The 9,600-nt window shown below is 37.4% G+C and overlaps 1 pseudogene; it reads left to right on the forward strand.

Annotated features, from left to right (window-relative positions):
• Positions 1-2,471: 2,471 nt before the first annotated feature.
• LOC121478426 lies at positions 2,472-8,234 on the forward strand (annotated as a pseudogene).
• Positions 8,235-9,600: the final 1,366 nt, after the last annotated feature.

Below are 9,600 nucleotides of genomic sequence, written 5' to 3' on the forward strand. Positions count from 1 at the left end.
GTGGTTCCCATCTTACTTATTCTGTTGATTTGTGTCCTGTGAAGCACAAAAGTTGTCAGTTTTGATGTATTCCAATTTATCTCTTTTGGTGTCCTATCCAAGAAATCATTGCCAAATCCAGTGTCATGAAGCTTTTTCCCTATGTTTTCTTCCAAGTGTTTTGTAGATTCGGCCCTTACATTTATGTCTTCAATCCATTTTGAGTTTTTTCCCATATGGTGTCAGGTAAGGGTCCAACTTGATTTTTTTTTTTTTTTTGCATATAGATTTCCAGTTTTCCTAGTAACATTTGTGGAAGAGCATCCTTTCCCCAATGAATGATCTTGGGACCCCTTTGTTGAAAATCATTTGACCATATATGTGAGAGTTCATTTATGTTTTATTCCAATAGTCTATATGTTTATGCCAGGACCATACTGTATTGATTACCAGTAGTTTTTGTAGTAAGTTTTGAAATCAGGAAGTGTGAGAACTCCAACTTTGTTCTTTTTCAAAATTGTTTTGGCTTTTTGGTGTCCTTTGAGATTCCATATGAATTTAACATTTTTTTTCCTGCAAAAAAATAGATTTTTGCAGATCTTGGGGTTTTGATAGGGATTAAAATCTGGGAACAGGTAATACCCTCTTTGTGGATTATCTCACTTTATACAATTGGTAGGTGCTATTATTTTTCTCATTTTAAGTGTGTGGAAACTGAAGTTTAGCAATATACAATAATTTCAAGGTCCTGTGTGTAGAAGAAAGAGATGCTGCTATTTGAACATAGGCAGTCTGATGGCCAGTGCCAGAGTTCATAACCATTTCATGATGTTGCCTTTCACAGCTTTGGCAGCACACATATAAAGCAGTAAGAAACTAGATAAGCTTTCTGCAGTGATCCATGGTGATATTGCCCACGTGGCAAGATGATAAAATCATTTCAGTTCCTAGTAGGAACTATTTGAATATATTTTTAGTTGTATTGCTACACATCCTATGCTCCAAACAAAATAAGTGGACAACAGTTTGATAAAATATAGGAAATAAGTCTTTGTCAAAGGACAGTGTAAGGGACTGCCTTCTAGATGAGGAGAGAAAGCTGAAAGTCCATGACTTTTTAACAAGGTTGGACTGGATGACCTTTGCCTGTGAGAGTACTCTGCCAAAAGTCTAGACATATCTTTGGTTGCTTGAAGACCTGAAGCATGTTTTCCAAAGTCATAATATTTGCTACAGAAAGGAGATTACTGGAATGTGAGAAAAGAATCAGTGATTTAGATGAAACCATTTTGTAGCTGGGGAAGCTAAATCCAAAGAAGTTACCTTAACTTGCTGATCAGGAGCAAAGCCAGACTAGAACCCAGGTCTTTTGACTCTGATGTTTAAAAAAAAAAAAAAATTATATATATATATAAATATATAATTATTTATATATATATAATTTATATATATAATTTATATATTATATATATTATATTTATATATAAATATAATATATATATATATATATTCTTGACAGAGAGGGGCAGAGACACAGGCAGAGGGAGAAGCAGGCACCATGCAGGGAGCCCGACATGGGACTCGATCCCGGGACCCCAGGATCATGCCCGGGCCGAAGGCAGGTGTTAAACCGCCAATGCACCCAGGGATCCCCGGATTGATGCTTTTTATATTCAATGGCTAAGTTACCTTATTTTTAAAGAAGTAAGCCAAGGTTGTAAATAAACCATAAACTTATTTTATCTTTTAACAAATCTTTTTCTGAGGGCCTACACTGAACAAGGCACTATGCTAAATAACCATTGTTGGTGAGCAAAGATGTTCAGATGTATCCTCAAGGGATATTTAGTAGGGAAGGTACCAAGATACATCCTTAGTATTAAAAAGACAACTTCCAGATATATCTAAGGGAAAACTCCAGAACCATAAACAGCACATCTCTAAAAGGATGTTACTTCTGATGAATTTGCAGTATAGGAAAATAAGTGGTAGGTAAAAAATGAAGCTGCATCAGTTATATATAGAGAAAATTTATTTAATATATTTGAATCAAATCAATAACCTGGGAAGTGTTAACCTAGAACCAAGGTTGCAAAACTGTTTTGTATCATGGTGAATGATCCAGAGGATTACACCAAGTAAAGCCATATATAAGAACTATTCACAGCTAGCAGTTCAAAAATCTCAGGCAGAGCTTACCATAATTTCTCCACAAGACAGCCTCCCTTCCTAGTGTACTTGGTCATAATAATGATATCACAATTCTCTTAAGTCATCAGAGCTCAGAACCCCTGGGTAAAAACCTTTATGGTTCTTATCTCTTGCACTCTTTCCATCATTCCTTCTCACTGTCTCCTTCACCAGTCTCTTCTTTTGTACTTGCTTATAACTTGATATCTAGTCTAGACTATCAGAATAACCTATTTAGTCTTCCTGCCTTCTCTGTCTTGCATCTCACTGTCAGGTCATTTTTCCATAGCAAAGTTTTAGCCATGTCACTTTTTGCCCAAGCTTTACACCTCTCCCCATTTCCTACAGCATGGAGTCTAACACCCCACTGTCGCCAGGTGCAGAGGTGAGAGCCATATTTTAACATCAAAAGGGAATCTGATGTAGAGCTTGCCCTGTTGGTTGGAGAGGAAGAAAGTACTCCCCCTCATCCTTTTAAAGACACTATCCTTTGATCACATTTTCCACTTGTATTATTTTCACACTAATTTTGCTAGCATCTTTTTACCATAATCTTTTTTTTTTTTTAAAATTTAAATTCAGTTAACATACAGTTTCAGTAGAATTTAGTAATTCATCAGTTGCATATAACACCCAGTGCTCATGACATCAGGTGCCCTCAATGCCCATTACCCAGTTACCCCATTCCCCCACCCACTTCCCCTCCAGCAACCCTGAGTTTGTTTCCTAGAGTTAAGAATCTTCCCTCTGTGTTTTCTTTTTCTTTTTTTAATTTACTTATGATAGTCACAGAGAGAGAGAGAGAGAGAGGCAGAGACACAGGCAGAGGGAGAAGCAGGCTCCATGCACTGGGAGCCCAATGTGGGATTCGATCCCGGGTCTCCAGGATCGTGCCCTGGGCCAAAGGCAGGCGCCAAACCGCTGCGCCACCCAGGGATCCCTTCCCTCTATGTTTTCATTTTTCCCTCCCATCCCCATGTTCATTTGTTTTGTTTCTTAAATTCCAAATATAAGTGAAATCATATGGTATTTGTCTTTCTCTAACATATGTTGCTTAGCATAATACCCTGTAGTTCCATCCACATCCTTGCAAATGGCAAGATTTCATTCTTTTTGATGGCTGAGTAATATTCCATCATATGTATATACCACATCTTCTTTATCCATTCATTTGTCAATGGTCATCTGGGCTCTTTCCATATTTGGGCTATTGTAGACATTGCTGCTATGAACGTTGGGGTGCAGGTGCCCCTTTGAATCTTATGTTTGTATCCTTTACATACATAAATACCTAGAAGTATACCTAGGTATACTAGTATACCTACATAGATAAATACCTAGAAGTGCAGTTGCTGGGTCATAGGGTAGCTCTATTTTTAACTTTTTGAGGAACCTCCATACTGTTTTCCAGAGTGGCTGCACCAGTTTTGCATTCCCACCAATGATGTAAGAAGGTTCCCTTTCTCTGCACCCTCACCAACATCTGTTGAATCCTGAGTTGTTCATTTTAACCATTCTGACCAGTGTGAGGTATATCATTGTGATTTCCCTCATGCCAAGTGATATTAAGTATTTTTTTGTTAAGCAAATGTGTCGTTGGCCATTAGTATGTTTTCTTTGGAGAAATGTTCATGTCTTCTCATTTCTTGACTAGATTTTTTGGTTTTGGGTGTTGAGTTTGATACGTTCTTTATAGATTTTGGATACTAGGCCTTTATCTGATAAGACAGTTGCAAATATCTTCTCCCATTCTGTAGGTTGCCTTTTAGTTTTGTTGACTGTTTTCTTTGCTATGCTGAAGCTTTTTATCTTGATTAAGTCCTAACAGTTCATTCTTGCTTTTGTTTCTCTTGCTTTTGGAGATGTGTCCAGCAGGAAGTTGCTGCAGCTGAGATCAAAGAGGTTGCTGCCTGTGTTCTCCTCTGGGGGTTTGGATTCCTGTCTCACATTTAGGTCTTTCATCCATTTTGAGTTTAATTTTGTGTATGGATTTAAAAAATGGCTCAGTTTCATTCTTCTGCATGTGGCTGTGCAGTTTTCCCAACATCATTTATTGAAGAGACTGTCTTTTTTCCATTGGATATTCTGACTTGCTTTCTCAAAGATTAGTTGACCATACAGTTTTGAGTCCATTTCTGGGTTCTCTATTATGTCCCACTGGTCAATGTGTCTGTTTTTATGCCAGTACCATATTGTCTTGATGATTACAGCTTTGTAATACAACTTGAAGTCCAGAATTGTGATGCCTCCTGCTTTGCTTTTTTCAACATCCCTTAGGCTATTTGGGGTCTTTTTGGTTCCATATAAATTTTAGGATTGTTTGTTCCAGCTCTGTGAAAGTGCGGATGGTATTTTGATAGGAATTGCGTTGAATGTGTAGATTACTTTAGGTAGCATAGACATTTTAGCAATGTTTGTTCTTCCAAATCATGAGTATGGAATGTTTTCCATTTCTTTGTGTTTTCCTCAATTTAATTCATAAATGTTCTATAGTTTTCAGAGTATAGATCTTTCACCTTTTTGGTTAGGTATATCCCTAGGTATCTAATGGTTTTGGTGCCCTTGTATGTGGGATCAGTTCCTTGATTTCTCTTTATTCTGACTCATCATTAGCATATAGACATGCACCTGACTTCTGTGTGTTTTTATATCCTGCAACCTGAATTCCTGTATCAGTTCTGCAGTTTTTTGGTGTAGTCTTTCAGATTTTCTACGCAGAGTATTGTGTCATCTGTGAGGAGTGCAATTTTGACTTCTTCTTTGCCGATTTGGATGCTTTTATTTTTGTTGTGTGATGGCTGAGACTAGGACTTCCAACATGTTGAACAACAGTTTTACCATAATTTCAATAATTGTTATATCAGCATACTTTATTGAAGAAGTACCACTTTTCAGGAGAATTATGTCCAGGAGGGATTGATCTCTGCTCCCCTTATAAGCCAGGCTTCTGTCATTCCAAGACCTTCAACATGTGTTCCAAACTGCCTTACCTAGATTTATTTCTTATTCCTCAACAGTAACTTTCCAATCCAGCCAAACTGGCTTATTCATCATTCATTCCTTGAAAGTATTTTGTAGCTTGGATTTAGAGAGGTATGGGTAGAAATGGAAAGGGGTAGAAACAGATCCAACTGATGGATGGGAGGGGTGACAGGAAAAATCAGGGATGTTTCCTTGGCTTTGGTTTGATGGATGAGCTATTATGTGGAGGAGGAGGGAATTTCGACAGAATTCCATATGGGACATGTTGAGATGCCTATTATATTTCTTTTTTTTTTTTTTTAAGATTTTTTAATTCATTCATTCATGAGAGACACAGAGAGATAGAGAGGCAGAGACACAGGCAGAGGGAGAAGCAGGCATCATACAGAGAGCCTGATGTGAGACTCGATCCAGGGTCTCCAGGATCACACCCTGGGCTGCAGGCGGCGCCAAACCGCTGCGCCACCGGGGCTGCCCGCCTATTATATTTCCAAGTAGAGATGTCACATATGTAGGCAATCATTTAAAATAATAGATATAGTTAAGGTGACTTAAGGAAGCAATTACAGAATCAGGATCTGAGACTACCTAACATTTAGAGGTTAGAGGAGGAATCAGCAAAGAAAGAGTGGTCAGTGAAAGAGGAAAATACTCAGAGTGGAGTTTCATGAAAGCAAGAGAAACGTGTTTTAAGTGGGAAAAAATGGTGAATCTTTTTTTTTTTAAGAAAGAGTGGGGAGAACCAGAAAGAGAATCTTAAGCAGGAGGCTCAATTTCTTGGCCCTGAGATCATGACTTGCCTGAAATCAAGAGTTGGTTGATTAATTGACTGAGCTATCCAGGTGCCTCGTGGTCAATCATTTTGAATGTTATTTACTGAAGCACCAAGTAATAGGAGCTTTGTTCACTGACCATTGTAATTGGACACAGTGAACTGATGGAAATTCATTATAGGTGGTGGATAGCTTCCACACTGGATTGGGTTGAAGGGGTTGTTAAGGAAGTAAAGACTTAAGTGTAGATTACTGTTTAAGAAGTTTTGCCATGAAGGGGAAGAGGAAAATAAATTGATAGTGGGTAAGAAAAGAAGATCTTTTGTTTTTATACAGGAGATATTACATCAAGTTTATATGCTGATGGAGTGAGCACGAAGGAAGAGAAAGACTAATGGGGTGCAAATTATAAAGGGAGTAAAATTCTAAATGGGATCAAGAGCACAAGAGAGAAAGAGTCTTTAATATACATCCATTTGTAGCTAGAGGGAAGATGGTAAAATATGGTAAATAGATAAGTTTGTAGATACGGTAGTAGAAACAGAGTATTTTCCTCTGATTAACTCTGTATTCTATGGAATTTGAAGTGAAATTACCAACCAAAACTGATAGTTTGATGGTATACTCATGTCTGGTTTGATCACTATTTTTAATTTTTATTTATTTATTTATTTTTTTAGATTCTATTTATTCATGAGAGACAGAGAGAGAGAGGCAGAGACACAAGCAGAGGGAGAAGCAGGCTCCATGCAGGAAGCCCGACATGGTACTTGATCCCGGGTCTCCAGAATCACGCCCTGGTCCGAAGGCAGGTGCTAAACTGCTTAGCCACCCGGGCTGCCCGATCACTATTTTTTTTAAAGCTGTATTTGGAAGTACAGAGGGAGAAAATCTCAAGCAGACTCCCTGGTGAGTGTGGAGTCTGATGCAGGGCTTGATCTTATAACCCATGACATCATGACCCAAGCTGCAATCATGAGTTGGACACTTAACAACTGAGCCACCCAGGCACCCCTTTTCTTTTTTTTTTGATTTCCTTGAAAGATAATTGGAATGAGGAGCCATCCATCCCCCATTTTTCAGTGCTACTGTCCTCCTCCATTCCACTTTTCCCACCCCAATGGCCATGGCCATTCTTGGCATCCCCTCTGAGTGATGGCATCTCATCATGGCAGACCAATTGAGATAATGAGCTATCACAAGAAAAGAGGTGGAGCACAAGAAGATCAACAACTGTCTTAAACAGTTGTTTAAGAGAAAGAACTTACCAATCAGTATGAAAAGTCTGAAGATGATCCAAAGGACCTACAATCACTCACATCTGGGCAAATTGTGGGTGAAGTACTTAAGAAGTTAACTGAAGAAAAATTCATTGTTCAGTTTTGGTTGTCATTGTCAGCTTGAAAAAAATAAGCGGAAGTCAGCAACAAGAGTTGCTTAGGCTATGATTATGTTTGCCAAGATCCACTGGTTTACAGTATGTCTTATAAGGACTTAGAAGATATTTCTTTTTCTGAAGTAGAGGGGTTATCAGAACAGATCAGAGAATTCAGAGGTAATAGAACTACATCTTAAAAACCTAGAATTATTTCAGTATAGGGATATCTCTAAAAACGCTGTTATATGGGCCAACAGTTAAGAAAAATGCTAATAGCAAGAGCTATGGTTAGCCAACTGGAATGCAGTTTCTTAAAAAGCAGTCTCCAGTTATATTGTAGACAAGTACATTGGTGAAAATGCTCATTTGATTAGAGAAATGTTTACACGAGGAATCATTAGTCATGCACATTTTTATGGATACTGGTTTCCTGGAAGTACTTAAGCTAATAGATTCAGATAACTTTATGGAGTTACTCAAATGGATGGAAATGATACTCTTCACAGTTAAAATAATCGTGGCTACCTGCTTTGCTGTCTCTAGATAAATAGAAAAGACATACATTAATTTCTTTATAAGCAAGTTAGATATCTTGAAAATCTATGCAGGTATCATTATAAAGTATGATAAAATAGATTAGAAGCATTAAAAAGCCTTCAGCTGGCTCTAATGGAGCAGACCTGAAAAATGTTTGCACAGAAGCAGGCATATTTACAATTCCTGCTGATCATGAATTTGTAGTATAGAAAGACTTCATGAAAGCAATGAGGAGTAGCTGATTTTAAGTATCTAGAGTCTAAATTGGACTACAAACTTGAATTCTAAGAAGCTAGAGTGTAAAGTGAACTACAGATTTTTGATGGCTACATGACATTGGTTTAATGTAAAAATAAAAATATTCAATAGCAATAATCTTATTAAAATGTATGAATAAAAATTTAATAAAAGTGTATTGTGTGGCTTATAATAGATGTAGAAATAACAGCAGAAACACCAGAAAAGACAGGAGGGGCAAATCATACTACCTACAAGGTCTTAAACTGCTTGTGAAGTGATATTTGAGGGTAAATGGTGATAAAGATGCATATTGTAAACCCTAGAGTAACCACAAATACCAAAATTAAAAATTAAGAGAGATAGCTAATAGCTAACTAATCGAAGAAATAAAATGGAATTATTTTAAAAAGGTCAGCCCAGGGGCACCTGGGTGGCTCAGTTGGTTAAGCATCTGACTTTGGCTCAGGTCATGATCCATGCTCTGTAGGGAGCCGGCTTCTCCCTGTCCCTCTGCCTGAAGCTCCCCCTGCTTGTGTGCTTGCACTCCTTCTCTCTCACTCTCAAATAAATACAATAAAAAAGTCAACCCAACAGTATGCAAGGAGAAAAAACAGATCAAATGGGACAAATAAAAATTAGCAGGAGCATAGGTTTAAACCCAAATCATATTGGTAATTACATTCACCAATGATCTAAACATTCCAAAAAGACCTATATTGTCAAATGCAATGAAAAGGCAAGAACCAACTACATGCTGTTCACAAGGAACCAACTTTATTTATTTATTTATTTATTTATTTATTTATTTATTTATTTATTTATTTTAGGAACCAACTTTAAATATAAAGATTGGCTAAAAGTAAAAGGATAGAAAGATTATATATAATGGAAATGCTAGTCAGTAAGTTGGGAGTGGCTATATTAATATCAGGAATACTACCAATGATAAAGGGAGACATTATAACCAAAAGGAATTTATCAAGAAGACATGTCATGCACTTAGTATCAGCATTTTGAAATACATGAACTATAAAAGGATAGACAACTACACAATTCCAGAAATTTCAACACTTCCACTAATTGACAATAAGAGCACAAGATCAGTGAATATATAGAACACTGCAACCAGCCAACTTGACCTAATTGACATTTATAGAACAGTCCACCAAACAACAGCAGAATATACATGTCAAGCACACAAAATAGATGAAGCATATGCTGGGCCATGAAACAATTCTCAAGAAATTTTTAAAAATTAATGTTCTCTGTCAACATAACTCAAAACTTCAATAAAAGGAAGGTATTTGGTACATACTGTGAAACATAGGAAACTTGGGACGTCTGGTTGGGCATTGGTTGAGCATCTGCCTTTGGCCCAGGGTGTGATCCTGGTGTCCCAGGATCGAGTCCCACATTGGGCTCCCTGCATGGAGTCTGCTTCTCTTCCTGCCTATTGTCTCTGCTTCTCTCTGTGTGTTTCTCATGAATAAATAAGTAAAATTTTAAAAAGCAACAAAACCC

This window comes from Vulpes lagopus, chromosome 2 (assembly GCF_018345385.1).
Source record: "Vulpes lagopus strain Blue_001 chromosome 2, ASM1834538v1, whole genome shotgun sequence".
NCBI lineage: Eukaryota > Metazoa > Chordata > Mammalia > Carnivora > Canidae > Vulpes > Vulpes lagopus.